The 16,429-nt window shown below is 38.3% G+C and overlaps 1 protein-coding gene and 1 long non-coding RNA gene across 12 annotated transcripts in view; one reads left to right on the plus strand and one right to left on the minus strand.

The window, feature by feature from the left end:
- Positions 1 to 16,429, plus strand: part of SYT1 (synaptotagmin 1) — a 537,260-nt gene that overhangs the window by 415,216 nt on the left and 105,615 nt on the right. The gene's annotated exons all lie outside the window — the stretch shown is intronic.
- The window catches only part of LOC144282230 (uncharacterized), a 304,549-nt gene that overhangs the window by 173,404 nt on the left and 114,716 nt on the right, over positions 1 to 16,429 (minus strand). For all 7 annotated transcript variants that reach the window (XR_013350575.1, XR_013350572.1, XR_013350571.1 and 4 more), the window contains exon 3: positions 13,469 to 13,545. This is a non-coding gene — a long non-coding RNA (uncharacterized LOC144282230). The remainder of the gene's footprint in view (positions 1 to 13,468; positions 13,546 to 16,429) is intronic.

The raw sequence follows: 16,429 nt of genomic DNA on the forward strand, positions 1-16,429 counted from the left end.
AAGAAAAGAAAAGAAAAGAAAAGAAAAAAAGGAAAGAAAAAAAATCTGCCCAGAGTTAGGAAACTTCACATTGTAAAGAGTTCTTGCAAACAGAAGTACTAACAAGCTGAGCCTCCGGCCATCATATTTAAACTATGTAGATGTTCCTATTCTTGGATGCCAACCTACTCTAACTTATTTCAATATAGCAGCATGCACTCAGCATTCAACAGTAAGAAAATGGTTATGTATACTCCCACTTAGTGGAGTAGTAGATAGCCAATAGACATAATTATATGGAAAAATACATTTGTATGTTAAGCAGAAAAAAGCAAAATATAAAATTTATGTATATGCCTTAGTTGTGGGTCTTTTTAATATTTGCACAAGGACAGAGATAATTTGGGGATCTCTGAAAGTGAGAATATTGTCTTAGGATGCTGAAGATATTTTTGTTCCCATTTTTGACACACATATATAAATATAAATGCCCACATGTGATGCCTGACATAACAAATGACCACTCTTCCAAAATTTAGTCTAGTATATTCTTATTTCAGAACAGGTTTTCAAGTGCTCTACCATGAGTTGTAAGAAAATGGGGATAAACTCACCTAATCCCTCCTACATTCCCCTCTGTGCTCCAAATACCCCGATACCAACTGCAGTGTAGACACGTTGAATGGGTTTCCATTTTAGCTTATGTTCAGCTGGTGAATTTCTTTTCCTTGTTCCAAATTAGTTCGCCCCAGAAAATTTCCCACCAATTATACCAGGAAAGCATTTAGTATTTGCTCTTATGAAATTAGAAAACAGGAAGGTCAAAACAGATCAACATTTTAAAATAAGACCCAGAATACCTCTGCAGTACTGCAGAGCTCAAACCCCATCGGTGCATCACTTATGTCCTGTATCACAGACAGCAAGAAATTTGGAAAGGGCTAACAAAAGCTGTTGGGGCTGAAATAAAATCTTGACCAGCAAAGAGAAGTTTTTGTGGTGAATCTTGCCATGCAGCACAAAGGAATGGGGCAAAATAACGAGATGAAGGCTTATACCTTCGGTTAAAGCAGCAGCAAATCTATTGTTAAAAGGCTTTCAACGCCTTCGAGATACCATCACACAATCATATCAACCTAAAAGACTTCCTCGAAGCGTGGATTTTAAAACACTTACATTTTAAATGCCAGCCAAGCTCTATGATACGTAGCCATCAAATTTGTGTTCCGCTCTCCCGGCCACACAGGAAACTCTTTGGTGTCTGGCAGGTTGGCTCCGTTGTAGTAAAACCTAGTAGCCTTTGGACGTTCTGCTCTAACATTTGAATCCCGCTTAAGTATCAGGGGGAGTGTGGGACCTGAGGGAAGCCCAACTATTCTCTTGTTTCTAGGAGACTTTAGCCTATTTCTGGTAGCTACAGAGACTGGACTTCCCGGCTGTCCTACCAGAAGCTCAGGGAGTGAGACTTCCCAGGACTGACTGTGTCACTTTCCAAATCACCGTTTCAAAGTGTGACACAGAACACCCTCTTGGTGGGGAAAGCAGTGTTCTGGCCAAAAAGAACAACAGCATATAATCTCCTTGGTGGATGTAGTAAAACAGACCAACAGGTACTGAACAGAAAGAAAGAAAAAAAAAATACTGTCACATGTCTAATTTCATACCAAAAAAAAAAAAAAAATAGAACTTTTTCAATGCCAAAATCAGGTCCCTTTGTAAATGCCAGGTTTGAGTGATAAATAATGTCCATAAATCATTTCCATGAAAAGCAGAGGAAATATTGCCCACTTTGTGTAAGGCTTATGGTTTCCTCTTTTCCTTCAGATTTAGTGTGACTGCAGAAGACTCCCAGAGTAGGAAGGCCTTTGTACTCAGGTTGCAAGTGCCTCTGCCACTCATGAACCCTGCAAACAGAAGTCAGCTAGCCTCTCATGCTTTTAATTTCCTTATGCATCAGACGGAGAATACAAAACCTCGTTACAATGTCAATAATACCTCAATTTAAAACAAAACAAAACAAAACCCGCACCACAAGCTATTGTAATAAGATGCAGTAAGGTGAGAACACTTAGAACCAGGAAGTATGCAATGAATACTAGCTCACTCTGCTCTTTCCTTCATTTACAGTCTGGGGCAATTATAGCCTCACACAATAGCTATTTGTGTTAAATTGCCTGCTACCTCTTTAAAACACAAAGATGATATTTATTGATAAAGGGAAAAAATACATAAGGCTTAAATCCTGCACCATAAAAACATTTCCCAACAGTGTAGTCCAACAAAATGGGACGGGGCTCTTCTTGCCATTCACAGAGAGTTAATTTTAGCATAATCATTTAAAAACTCAACTACTTGGACTTTTTACAAGGTCTGGCAGTCCAAACCCCTTTCCATCATATGACATTTCCTCTGCATGCTGCAGTTTGGGCTACTCGGTCTGAGAGGCCTGTGACAAGCTATAGTTAATAAGTTTTCCATGGTGTCAAAAGTAATAATATTAATGCGCCGTTGTGAGTTAAATTAATTTTGTTTTGTGCACTGGCCTGCATAAACATGAATGACATTTCGAAATATGATCAGATAGGAACTGAGGAAGAGCCAGAATGAGACACGCTCACCAGAGCAGGGCAGCCAGCTGCATGCACGCATCTGGGGACACAGGAAGAAAAGTGCAGGATATTATTACAGCAAAGGGGGGGGGGGTGGCTTTAGTTCATTTTGTCCCTTAAAAAAAATTAAATCCTAAGAGAGATTTCTGTGTTTCAAGAAACTAGAGATGTTTGACATCCTGGCTCTCTATTTGGAAATGAAAGAGCATCTCTTGGCTAATCTCTGATTTCAAGTGTCTTCAATCCACAGATTTTTTTTTTCTTCTCCTGCAAGAGGCAGCTGATTGGTAACAGCTTTTAAATGGATGACCGTCAAGTGGCTTTTTAAAGTCCTAATGGTTGTGTTTATTTCAGAGACTTCTTCAGATTCCCCCCCACGTACCCTGCCAATGGCACCAATAAATAGGCCCTCTGTACACAGTTAAAAGATACTACTGAACCTAGAAAGAAAACATGTTACAATGACTCAGGGGATCAGATGAGCAAAGCGGCGAGTGTAATATCTTGTCTTTTTCCATTTGAGCTGTAGTATCTCAACTGTTGCAACCAGAAATCAAATTATGAGGAAAATCAAGATTTCCCTATTAAATTGGTCTTATTATTACCTCTATAGGAGCTCTATAATCATTTGTACACTACACAGAACTATTATATGTTACATGGGATGTTATATGGACACAGCGATGTGATAGTGTCAGGCTCCTCAGACCCTAAGCTTGACAATTTAGGCTATATCCTATAGTAATAAGCTTCTACATTTCTTTCATGTATCTGTTAGCACCTTTTTTTCCTGTTTAGAAGTATTATTGATGTGCCGATTTTTAAACTTTTATATACAAGTTCCTTTTGTTTTGTTTTATTTTGTTTTTAAGAGAGCATGTGGGGAGGGGCAGAGGGAGAAGAAGGGAGAGAAATCTTCAGCCCCATGGTGAGGGCTCGATCTCACAACCCTGAGATCATGACTTGAGCCAGAATCAAGAGTCAGACACTTAACTGACTGAGCTACTGAGCTACCCAGGTGCTTCTAAAAAGTTTCTCTATTTTAATAAAATTAAGAGCACTGTACTCTGGGCTGTTCATATATTGTTTGATGTCTGCAGCCCTCCCACACAATATGGACGTATCGTTACCGTCATTTTATAGAGGAAAAGTGAAGGGACTCCCCCCAAAGTCCTATGATTATTAAATTACACAATCTGTATTTTAACTCAGGTCAATCTGACTCCAAAGCCTACACTCCAGGTGACACACTCCACAAAGACCCTTGCCTTGCTTCTTCCCAGCAATCAACCCATTATATACAAGAATTGCCTAAGTAACTATGTGCTCTATACCTTCTACCTTTAAGTATGTCAAATGAAATCACATAAGCAAAGGACATGGCTCCTTTGTGAAAGTTTTTTTTTTTCATTAACCTGATGATGTAACTCAGCAAATACACATCTACAGATCATTCTCTGCTGAACCCACTGTTCTACAGATAAATTAGACCTGGTTTCTCCCCCCAAGGTGTTTATAGGTGTCTGAGGAAGGGATGTTGCCTTCTGAAGTAGAAACTTCAAAGGGATGATGTGAAAGTGAATCTGAAGTGAGTTATAAAGGAGGACTAGGAATTCAAGTTGAGAATAAGGACTTCCAAGCAGAGGAAGCTGGGTGAGCATGTGGAGCAATTCAAGAACAAGATGCCTAGACCAGGCTAGGATCGAGTACACATAAGAGAAAAACAAAAAGGGGGGGGGGGGGGATGATCCAGAAAAATAAATAAGGGTAATATCTTAGGGCCTTGAATGTGGGAGTTAACATTTGATTCTGGTTGGCTGCCATAAGGATATTAAAGCTGCCAGTTTAGAAAGCTAGCGCTGGCAATACAAAGATTAACTGGCATCTCTGGCGTCCATTTAGGGGGTTGTTGCAGAGTGTACAAAAATCTATGACAGTGAAGAAAACTCAGATTTGAAAAAGGTTTTAAGAAATGTATTTACAGGGACACCTGGGTGGCTCACTTGGTAAGATGCTGACTTTTGATTCTGGCTCAGGTCATGATCTCAGGGTTGTGGGATTGAGGCCTGTAATGAGGCCCCCTCGCTCAGCGTGGGGTCTGCTTGTCCCTCTCCCTCTGCTCCTCCCCCACTTGTTCTCTGTCTCTTAAATAAGTAAATATTTTTTTAAATGTACTTAACAGAACTTTGTTATCAATTAGACAGGTGGGAGACAGAGAACCATTGAAAATGATTCTAATTCTAGCTTGGCTGACTGAAGTGAATAAACAGGGCAAATTAAATTAATTACAAAAAGAGATGCATTACTTTTGAGGAAAACCATAAGTTCTATTATGGACACATTGGTTAAAACAGTTCATTTCAAAAAAAATAAAAATAAAAATAAAAATAAAAATAAACAGTTCATTTCAATTTAAGATATTCATACCTTTTCACCTCACTAATAACTCGCTTAAATGCTTTACATATAGTATTTAATGTCTCCAAAATAGTACCCATACCCATAATCAACTACCATTACTTATTTTTTTCTACTATGTCCTCATGAGTCTAGTATTTCTCTAAATTGCTCACAAGTCAAAAGCCATATACTTTCTCTTAAAAAAAAAAAAAAAAAAAAAAAAACCCTCCAAAGAAAAAAATGTTCTGAAGGAGAGAAAATAGCCTTCACTCTTGCAGTTTCGGCTGGCATATCTTCTGGCTTCCCCGTGAGCTTTCTGATTTCCATTTTAACTCTTCCCAGCCAAGCAGCCAGATGTAATACACCTGCTGTGTTGACCCCAGCTCAGGACAACTGAAGAGTCAACTGGGAGGCAAAATCCAACCCATGTTTTACCCAAGGGTAGGATTCGGTGGACTTCATCTTTGATAGACTGACTATGTGAGAAGATCCTGTGCTGCCCTGTAGAAGGAGAACCTAGGACGGGTCCAAGGGTGGTGATACCCACACCTTCACACAGACATCTTTCCAGGCCCCATTCCTGATTGTCCATGTGCTCTTCTGTGTATCCAAGAACAGTCTAGTGAGACAGCTGATTAGAGTGGTGGGTGTGTCTATATAAACATTCACAAGGCATTATCCATCCATCAATTAACACAACAAAAATATGAGTGTCTGTTATGTGCCAGGTACTACACCCGGCACTAGCCAAGCAGTGAGCCCGCAAAGATGGATAAAATATCATTTCAAAAAAAATCCTTAGTTGTTTATGGGTAGAAATGCTACTGAGAAGAACAGAATAACTAGCAGGCACTATGCATTTACCATGTTCTAAGCACCACTCTAAGCACTTTACCTCATCTCATTGAGTTTATCTCATCTCATTGAATCCTTTCAACAACTAGTTGCAATCAGTTCTGTTATCCCCATTTCATAAAGTCAGAAAGAGAAAGCTCAAGGAGATGAAGCAATCTGCCGAAGGCCACTAGCTAGACAGTGGCAAACAAGGTTTCAAATCTCCATCTATAGGAGACTTTAGTTCTAACCTCTACTACGTGCAGCCCAGTAAGTACTTCAATCACACAATCCATTGGCCTTTGGCCACAGGAGAACTGAGAAGATAGCACTTGCCTCTTGGTTAGAGAAGGTGGCTTGCTTTTATATTTTTCTAATTCACTGCTTAAAATAATCCCCTTCTTGCATTTATCCCCTCTTTTGCAGAAAGCCTATACTTTCCTTTTTTTCTTCTCTGACCTCACTAAATCCCTATGAGGCCAGAGAATAAATTTTATTATCCCTTCTGAATCAAGGCAGCTTGATACATCTCCTTTAGTCAGTGTATTTAGCTCAGGCAACCTCATAATGTAAAGGGAAATTGGGGAGCTTGTGTTTGGACATGCTTCTGCTCCTCTGAGAAACACTTTCATCTCAACAGTCTGCAGATAGCCGTGCAAGACCTTGAGACGGTCATTCAGGAATTGTAGTCTGCTGATTCTTGTGCATTCTGGAAGATTTGAAAGCAATTACAAATTGCTTAACAGATGATGCATAATATTAGAGATAAAGAATCTGGCTGTGAACACTTACACCAGGGAAATCCTGCCATGTTTTTTTTTTTTTTTTTCCAGTTCAGCATCTTATGCTAACAGTAGCTTACTGGCATAGAGTTTAATACTATTGAATAATGATCCACTATAAAAGGAAACTTAAAATTTCACAAGTTTTGCCACATAGAAGAACGAACATGGACTCTGGTACTTAAAAGACCTGTCTGTGTTCTGGCTTCTAAAATCCATGTTACCTTTAAAAAGTTACTTCACATGACTGAGCCTCAATTTGTTCATTCACCAGAGAGAATGATGACCTGTATTTCATGGCATGGGAAGATCTGAAATCCATCAGTGAGGGCTTGTAATCAAAAACAACATTTATTGAGCACTAAGTGTCAGATTCTGTTGTATGCACTGCGCATATATTAAGTCTAATATATTAAGTCTACTCCTTTGATTTAGGGTCTTTAAATCCCACTTTACTGGTGAGGATACAAAGTCCCACAAAAGTTCAGAATATTCCCAGATCATACAACTAGTGAGAAGCCCTGGTTTGAACTCAGTAGTTTAACTGCAGTCTTAACTATCGCAGTTACCATTTCCAAAATAATTTTTGAGAACCTAACATCTTTTAGGAATACAGATTTAGGCTCCAGTCCATTTTCCTTTCTTGATATACTTTTTTTTTAAGATAGGAAACTTTCTCAAAGACCCTAGGAAAAACTGCCCCAACTTATTTCTGTGAGCTGTTCAATTTTAAACTTTACCTTCACACACAATTGAGGAGCTTTTTTTTATTTTTTTGGCTCTTTATTTTTATTTTAATTCCAGTTTATTACCATACAATGTTACATTAGTTCAAGTGCACAACACAGAGATTCAACACTTCCACACATCACCCAGTGCTCATCAGGACAGGTGCACTCCTTAATCCCCATCACCTGTTTCAGATACCTCCCCTCTTCCTCCCCTCTGGTAACCACCAGTTTGTTCTCTATCATCTGTTTCTTGGTTTGTCTCCCTCTCCTTTTTCCCTCATTGTTCATTTGTTTTGTTTCTTAAATTCCACATGAATGAAATTACATGGTATTTGTCTTTTACTGAGTTATTTGGCTTAGCATTACATACTTTAGGTACAATCCATGTTGTTAAAAATAGCAAGATTTTTTTTCGGTGAATAATATTCCATTGTATATAAATCACACATCTTTACCCATTGATCAGTTGATGGACAGACACTTGGTGTATTCATAATTTACAATAGAAACATCTCCCTTCAGAAAGTTTTCCCACCTAACTCTGTACCATTCTCACCTGTAAGTAACATCACTGATTCATTTCTTTACCTTTAATTCATTCTAGATAAATTTTGAATTAACTGTCCTACAATATTATACATTCTCTAACTTTTTTTGTGATTTTCCCCATAAGCTTAAAGATTCTTCTATTGTAACTTCTCAAAAAGTGGTCATATGTATCTATGGTTCATCTTCTCCATCCAAATGCTTTCAAATATTCAAAGATTCATACTATCTAAAGGTTTCTTACAGATAACATAATTTCTTTACTTAAGTATAATTAATATACAATGTTATATTAACTGTAATCATTCAACATAATGATTCAACAACTCCATACTTTCTCAGTGCTCATCACAATAAGGGTACTCTTAATCCCCTTTACCAATTTTACTCATCCCTCTACCCACTTTCCCACTGGCAACCACTAGTTGAGTTCTCCGTATTTGAGTATTTTTGTCTTCATTCGTTTTATTTCTTAAATTCCACATATGAGTGAAATCATATGGTATTTGTCTTTTTCTGATTGACATTTCACATAATATCATGCCCTCTAGGTCCATCCATGTTGCAAATGGCAAGATACCATTCTTTTTTATGGCTGAGTAACGTTCTATCACACACACACACCCCACACATCTTTAATCCATTCATCTGTGGATGGGCATTTGGCTTGCTTCTGTGCCTTGTCTATTGTAAACAATGCTGCAATAAACATAGGGGTGCACATATCTTTTTGAATTAGTGTTTTCATTTTTTTCAGTAAATAGTAGTAGAATTACTAGATCATATGGTAATTCTATTTTTGTTGTTTTTGTTATTGTTTTCCACAGTGGCTTGCACAAATTTGCATTCCCACCAACAGCGTACAAGGGTTCCTTTTTCTCCACATTCTCATTAACACTTGTTATTTCAGATAACACGGTTTTATACAGTTCTTTTCAGTTTCAAATTCAAAATGCTCTCCCTTAGATTTCACATATTCTTTCTCCTAGTTGAAAGATTTGGGGCAGTCTTCTGAAACTTGTGTGATTTAAGTTTTTTTCATTTATTTGCCAAGAATTAATTTTCATTTCAAAGCAATGGAAATAAGATTACCTCAGGCTCTTAATTTATCCCTTTGCAGAATGTACTGAACAATGGTCACTACTTTTCTGAGGTAGTTTTTGTGGAAATCTACAAACTATTTTAGGGTACAATGTTGGTAAACATGCTTTTATGTGATTTCACAGTTGAAAAAGTGTTTCAAAAAAATTAGTATTGATTTCCATAGTAGGATATCACATAATAGATAAAAACCACAGATAAAAACAAAATCCTAATAAAATGATAAAAGCCATCTGGTGATATTGACGAGAAATGTATGGGTCAGTTTTCTCATTTACATCTCCTAGAAACTAAAGAAAATTTCTTTCATAAAAATATCCTGATCAAAAAGATGAAAGCCAGAAAGCCATTGCAAATAAGGAAGAAAATCATCATAGTTTAAAATGCCTTGAGTTACCAATTGCATAACACAGGTCTTAAAAAAACTCTTTTAGTAATCATTGCTCGCAAAAATCTGTGATGTATTTTACATAACTAAAAACACCCTGACATCTCAGCAGGGTCACTCCAACGCTCAGCCTGAATACATGCAAAATGAAGCAAATAAGATGTACCTGTGTGCTTTCTTTGTCTGAAGAGAGTGGCTGCCGTTCAAATTCATATCATACTCACCTGCAGATTAACTGTATTTTTGCATTATGTGATTTAGTGACATTCAAGGGACCACTGAATTCTCTAATGTTGTTCTGATTTTCTTAACAATGAACACCAGTGAACTTTCCCCTAGGCAAACCACATGGAAACTAAATTGTTTCTGCAAAATGAACAATTTGTGAAATCTCGGCAAACGAGATTCCAAATATACTTAGAGAGGATGTTGACTTCCTCTGTAACTGCCACAACATGCAATGCATTTATGGCCTACAGGAGAAATACACTAATTAGCTGCATAACCTTTAAGCAGAAATGAATGATAACAGAAGATCACCACCGAAGAGACAGAAGCAAAAACTCTGAAAAAAAAAGTAATATGCAGATGAGACAGCTTCACTAAGAAACTGCGAGATCAGTGGAGATGTCAGGAGTGTTCACATCTCACCTTTGAATTGCTCACTTTAACCTATTTTCTAAAGGAGGTAAACTAATGTTGCTTTGAGTCGGTTACACATAGTCAAGATGAAGAAGTTCCAATTTCTAGTCTGTACGTCTATGTACACGGCTCCATAGAATCTCAGCTATATCCAAAAACTGAAGGGACTCTGCATGAGAAAGACTGTTTCTATTCCCCACAATCTGATGAGATAGATGGTTTTCACAGCGACTCTATGAAACTATCAAGTCGGTGCGACAGGCCTGTAGCACAAAAACTTCATTACAAGTAAGGAATTCCTTACAATTCCCATAGCATTCCATCTATAGAGGGTTATTATTCCCCTCGAAATAACTAAAATGGCCATAGTCTTAATTGACTTTTATACCAATTCAGAAATTCAAATATTCCACCTCAGCTATTAAGTCATCAAGTAACAGAGGGTTCTTTTGCATCTTTACAAGATCCAGCTACTCGATGTCTAAAAAGAGGTAATAACGAAGCAAAGAAGTAGGGGAAATTTTTTAAAATTTTATTCTACTGTTATCAAGTTAGCAAGAAAAATAATGTTAATACCTTTCATTTACAGATTACTATTTCAAAGCTCTTTTATATCTTTGATCTCATTTTATTCTTAGCATTTATCATCAAAGGTAGTTATTATATTAATCTAGTTACAATTTCTCTCCTACCATCAAACTAGAGGAATTCCCAGTGTTACTCATGTTATCATTTTTAAAGCCTACTGACTCCTCCCAAATCGTGTTATCTCTTTGCCTTTTCTACATTTTTACTCTGTCAAGTTATTTTCCCAATGACCTTTATCCATTGCTTTTGGCATACCTTCTCCCAGAAAGCCTTCTCCCAAAAAGCTACTTCCATTTTTTTGCTTTTCATAAGAAATCTAAATGATATTTTAACTCTAAAAAAAATGTGCTATGTGCTAGACCTAGTTTTTCTCCATCACTAGTGCATATAAGATAGCCTTTCATTTTTCCCTCTCAGTCTTGACCAACTAATTGCAAACTTTTCCTACCATAACACACAAACGAAGAATTGTCATCTTTCTCTGTCCTCTGCCCGTCCTACAGTAAGACACAATCTCTCTTGATCTGACCCTTTATACTGATGTTTAGCCATACAGCAGACACGCTGTTAGTCAAAACTGATTAAAACACAGGGCTTCTTTAATGAAAGAGGCAGACAGGTAAACAGATATGTAGAGAATAGTACTACAAGTGCTACACTGAGAGTTTGGAAAGGTGTGGTGGAAGCACAAAGAGGGAAGAAGGGCCAGACTCAGAGTATAGTAGAGACTCAAAGAGGTAACAGTTGAGAAATAAGTAGGAATCCAGTAGAAAAACAAAGGGAGGGAGGTTATACCAGGCAAAGCAAGAGCATGTCCAAAGATTGAAGGCACAGTAGAACACGGGGCAATCAAGAGCATGCAAGTAGAGCTCTTGTCCTCTTTCGTGCAAACCCAAATGAAATCGCTTTCAGGTAGTAATGTCTCTGCTCCATAGTGTGTATCTCCCTTGACACTGCTTTGTACAATACTTTTATAATTTTCCTTTTTATGTCCATGGACTTGGCCGCCTACTCGGGCATCATCGGCATAAATGCTGTTTGTACTTTTAAACATCTTTTCAAAGTGAGACCACCATTTCCAAGAGTCTATCTAAAAGCTGGCTGTGTTTCACCCGGATGCTTACATTTCTGCCATCTTAGTTCTCCTTGCTCATAAAGACAGAGAGAGCCAGGCCCATTCACAAAGCTGGTCTTTTTTAGCTTTTGTCTTTCCTGCCACATGTTCACACCCATGTTTTTCCTTTCCAAGAATCCATTCCTCCACTCTGGGTGGTAGTCTTCCCCCCATTAATGAGTATCAAGCCCCTTTTCCCCGACCAATCTCTTCTGGAGTGTTAACTTCCCTCTCTTTATTGTAAACATTGATAATATTTTCCTTTTGGTCAAAAATAATTTCCTACATCTTACCAAAAGGTACCCAAACAGCAACTTTTAGGGGCCATCTACCCCAAAATACATACTTTCCCTTCTTGCTAAACTCCCATGCTACCTTATTCTTTTTTGTTTTTTTTTTAATGATAGTCATCAGAGAGAGAGAGAGAGAGGCAGAGACACAGGCAGAGGGAGAAGCAGGCTCCATGCACCGGGAGCCCGATGTGGGATTCGATCCCGGGTCTCCAGGATCGCGCCCTGGGCCAAAGGCAGGCGCCAAACCACTGCGCTACCCAGGGATCCCATGCTACCTTATTCTTATTCACAACTTTTTATCCTCAGGTATTTTTTCCACATACGACTTGTTGGCATACATGTAAAGGGCATCTCAGGCTGTTCCAGCCACCACCAGAATGCATCTCTGTTCTGGATTAAAAGCAACTAGAAGCTAGAATGCCCATGTTCTTCTCAATGGCTTTCTATTTCACACTTTTCTATTTCCCTATTCTAACATCAAATCTCTCTGCTGCCATTAATGGAACTCCAACATATCATAGACTCTTTTTCCAATGACACTGCTCTAACCTATATCTCCTACTTCAATCTGGGAGAGAACCAACAGTCTAGATTTAGCTTGGTTCAGGGAAATCACCACAGTGCTTCGTGCTTTTCCTTCTGACACAGTCTACAAAATATATCCTGTCATCTGAGGTTCAATCAAATTCTTTATGTCTGTGGATCTGAATTACTGCAAATACGTCTCCTGGGTTCTTCCCAGTTGAACTAATAATTAAGGTCCCACCCCCACAGTCCCTCGCCAGGCAGCAGGTCTCATCTCTTATGAGTTGAGTTGACATAAAAAAACTTTCAAAATCCTCCCACTGCTTTTCTTACTATTCCCAAGCTGTTTGATTTTCCTTATCATCTCCTTCCTTCTGCCCTCTTTCTAATAGAAGATGAAATAGATAAACTTTTTTTTCCTTACTCTCATCCTCCAATTTTTTCTCTCCCTTCTATTCCTTTCTCTATTTTTTCCCACTGCCTTGCCTCCCCAACCCCAATTCATCAGCTTTTCTTCTCCACCTTCTCTTTTCTCCAAGGCTCCCATTTGCTATGGACAGACTCACTGGCCAGCTGAATGAAGCCAGAGTGGAGAAGCTGCTCCCTAACCTTGCTATTAAGTAGCTTTTCTCTCTTCACCAGCTTCTATGTGACTCTCCTATCTATACCACACTTTTTATCGTCTTCCTTTCCGTTCTCTCCTGGATTTTGTGTCCCCCCTCCCCCCCCCCCCCCCCCACCTCAGGCTCACATGTAGATCTTATGTAATCCTCAGAGGAAGATACAGCAAGTGCTACTTATACAGTTTAACAGGAAGGGAAGAATTTGCTTAGAGCGTCCCCTAGAGCTGGTGAGCAGCACAGCTTGGGTCTGCTCACCATTCCATCTCATTTTTTTTTACCCAGCCCTCCGTGAGGAGGAAAAGGAAAAACTTACCATGCCAATGAGGCTTCCTAATTGTGTGGCACTGCCATTTCCTCCAGATTTCCCCCTTGGTCACCAGCATCCTGGAACTAAAAAGGGAAAAGTATTCTTTGGATTAAAAACAGCACCTTGGCTACTGAATTTTCTCTGTCAACACCCCATTACCCCATAGTATCCTTTCAACTTAGTTGGGACGCACAAGTAAAGATAACTACGAGCGACAGAAGGTCAGGATACAAAGTCTTTGTTGTTGCCGTGATTGGTAAAAATTTAATGCTGCTCTATCAGTAGAAGACTATATAGAAATCATTCAAATGCACATCTCTGCTGTAAAGAGAGAACACTTCTCAGGGTGAAAAGTGCCCAACAATCCCTTCCAAGGATTATCTGGCATTTTTGTTGTTGTTGTTGTTGTTGTTGTTGTTGTTGTTGTTTTTAATGAATGCTCCAGGATCAATGGCCCACCTTCCACATAATATTTCCTAGCAATGCTTCCTTTTAAGTGCAGAGGTCAAATCTGCATTTTTATTTAGAAATATGTTGCCCATACTTCAAAATTACTTGGTATCTACATTTCACTATAGAAGATTAAATTAGTTATTTGAATTATGGGAACGAGTGTTCAGGATCCACTTTACCACAGAGCCTCAAAGTCACATGTGGACAAGAAAATGGAATATTGAAAATTAGGCCTGTCCCAGGAAATCAAGGACATGTAGTTAATATAGGAAGAACATTAATGGGACAAGGTAACTTGGTAAAGGTTTGTCTTTGGATACCTTCTAAACTGTCTTCCATTATTCCCTTTCTTCACATGTCCTCATACAATTGGCCCTTTACCCAGACTTATGCCCTCTTCTAAGTAAAGCAGCATCTCAAGTTATAGACATAACCAGAATCACCTTCATTGTTGCTCATTTCCACTCAGTTAAATCTTCCATACTCCAAGAAACTATCAACTAAAATGTAATATTGTGATGGATTGTCATATCATCCACTAGGGGGCAAAACAGTATTTCATATCATTTTAAAGGACTCCTAGCAATCTAGAGCTTACCAAAAGGGTATGAATGGTGATATTTTAGGCATCATATTCTATATTCTTTTCACATTTCCCTACCCTCCAACTAAAAATTCACATATGAAATTAACCAAAACAAATTCCTCTACCTTCTCTAAAGTGGTTCTTCCTAAAATATGTTTCTATAATGGCACTTACCATTTTATGTTGAACTTCTATTTTATGTCTATTCTCCCTAGCAAAGAATAAGTCTCTTAAGGGCAAGAGCAAGCTTTAGTCAGCCTTTTTTCCCCAGTACATTGCACCATGACTGACATATTGAAAATATAAGTGTTTGGTAAACTGAATTAAGTGTAAGATTAAGTGTTGCTCATTTTCTGCAAACCACAGAAAGTGGAATGGATTACTAATCCTACTTGTAAATTCTGACAAACAGCTAGTAGTCTCTGACAGAGTAAAGAATTCGGTAAACATTATTCATTCTTTGGCTCAATAAATATGTACTATGGGCTAAGCACTATGCATACAGATAAAAGGACACTATGCAAAAATGATCAAATTTATGGGAGTGAGATGCAATGCAATAATCACACAAATACGTGATTGCTGTTCATGATTGCAGGTACCGTACGTGATTATAATACATGATTATATAATCAATATTTCAAAGAAGAGCATGGAGGGCTATTAAAGAATATATAAAAAGGGACTTTTGTAATCTGATCAGTCAGGGAAGACTTCTCTAAATAAACATTGAAGTGCTGTCTGAAAGACGAGTATAAGTTAATCAAGCAAAAGGGTGAACAAAAAGAGAACAGAATGTCGGGACACCTGGGGGGCTCAGTGGTTGAGCATCTGCCTTTGGCTCAAGTCGTGATCACGAGGTTGTGGGATCAAGTTGTGATCCCGGGGTCCTGGGATCAAGTCCCACATCAGGCTCCCTGCTTCTCTCTCCACCTATATCTCTGCCTCTCTCTGTGTCTCTCATGAATATATTTTTTTTTCATGAATACATTTTTAAAATATTTTTTAAAAAAAGAGAGAGAGGACAGAATGTGCCAAGCAAAAGGAACAGTTTATGTGATGGTTCTGAGTATGCAGTTAACATGACATATTTGATCCTATGAAGACGACTGATGTGGCTAGAGCACAGAGCAGGGCCAAGTGCCATGAGAGAAGGCGGAGGAGTAAGTAGGAGCCAAATCTTGAAGAATATTATAACTGATGGTAAAGATGTGGGGTCTTTATTCCTAGATAGACAAGATACAGAACCACCTGTCCACTGTATTTCAGAAGTAAATTTTAAGGAGACCAGCTAAAACCACTGGAATAATCTAGGTGACCAATTATTGGATTTGAGTGGTGAATATTCTAATGTTGGAAAATGAGATTTAGTGGGTAAGGATGAAAACAAGTGAACCCACTTGAGAGACTTCTAATAGATAAAATCTGAACTCTAAAGTAGTTAGTGGTCAAGAGTAATGCCCAGTTTTCTGGCTTGAGCAACTAGCTGGAGGCTGGTAGCAATTACTGAAACAGAGTGAACCAGGTTTGTGAAAAAGATCATGAATTCAGTTTTTGGAATTTGGATCAAAGGTGTGTGTGAAATACTCTTAATGTGGAAATGACAAGTAGACAGTTGGATATGAGTCTGGAACTCAGACAAAATATCTAAAGTGAAGATACAACTTGGCACATGGCAATCACATCTACTTTGTTATTAAAGCTACAGACAGGGATAATACATGCATATTTGTTTTATTGCACTTTACTGAGCTTTTTACAAATTGAAGGTTTGTGAAGCAAGTCTATCAGTGCCATTTTTCCAACAGCAATTGCTCACTTTGTGTCCCAGTCACATTTTGGTAATCCTTGCAATACGTCAAACTTTTCCATTATATTTGTTATGGTGATCTGTGATCAGTGAGTACAATTTGTTGAACACTCAGGTG

This window comes from Canis aureus, chromosome 13 (genome assembly GCF_053574225.1).
Source record: "Canis aureus isolate CA01 chromosome 13, VMU_Caureus_v.1.0, whole genome shotgun sequence".
NCBI lineage: Eukaryota > Metazoa > Chordata > Mammalia > Carnivora > Canidae > Canis > Canis aureus.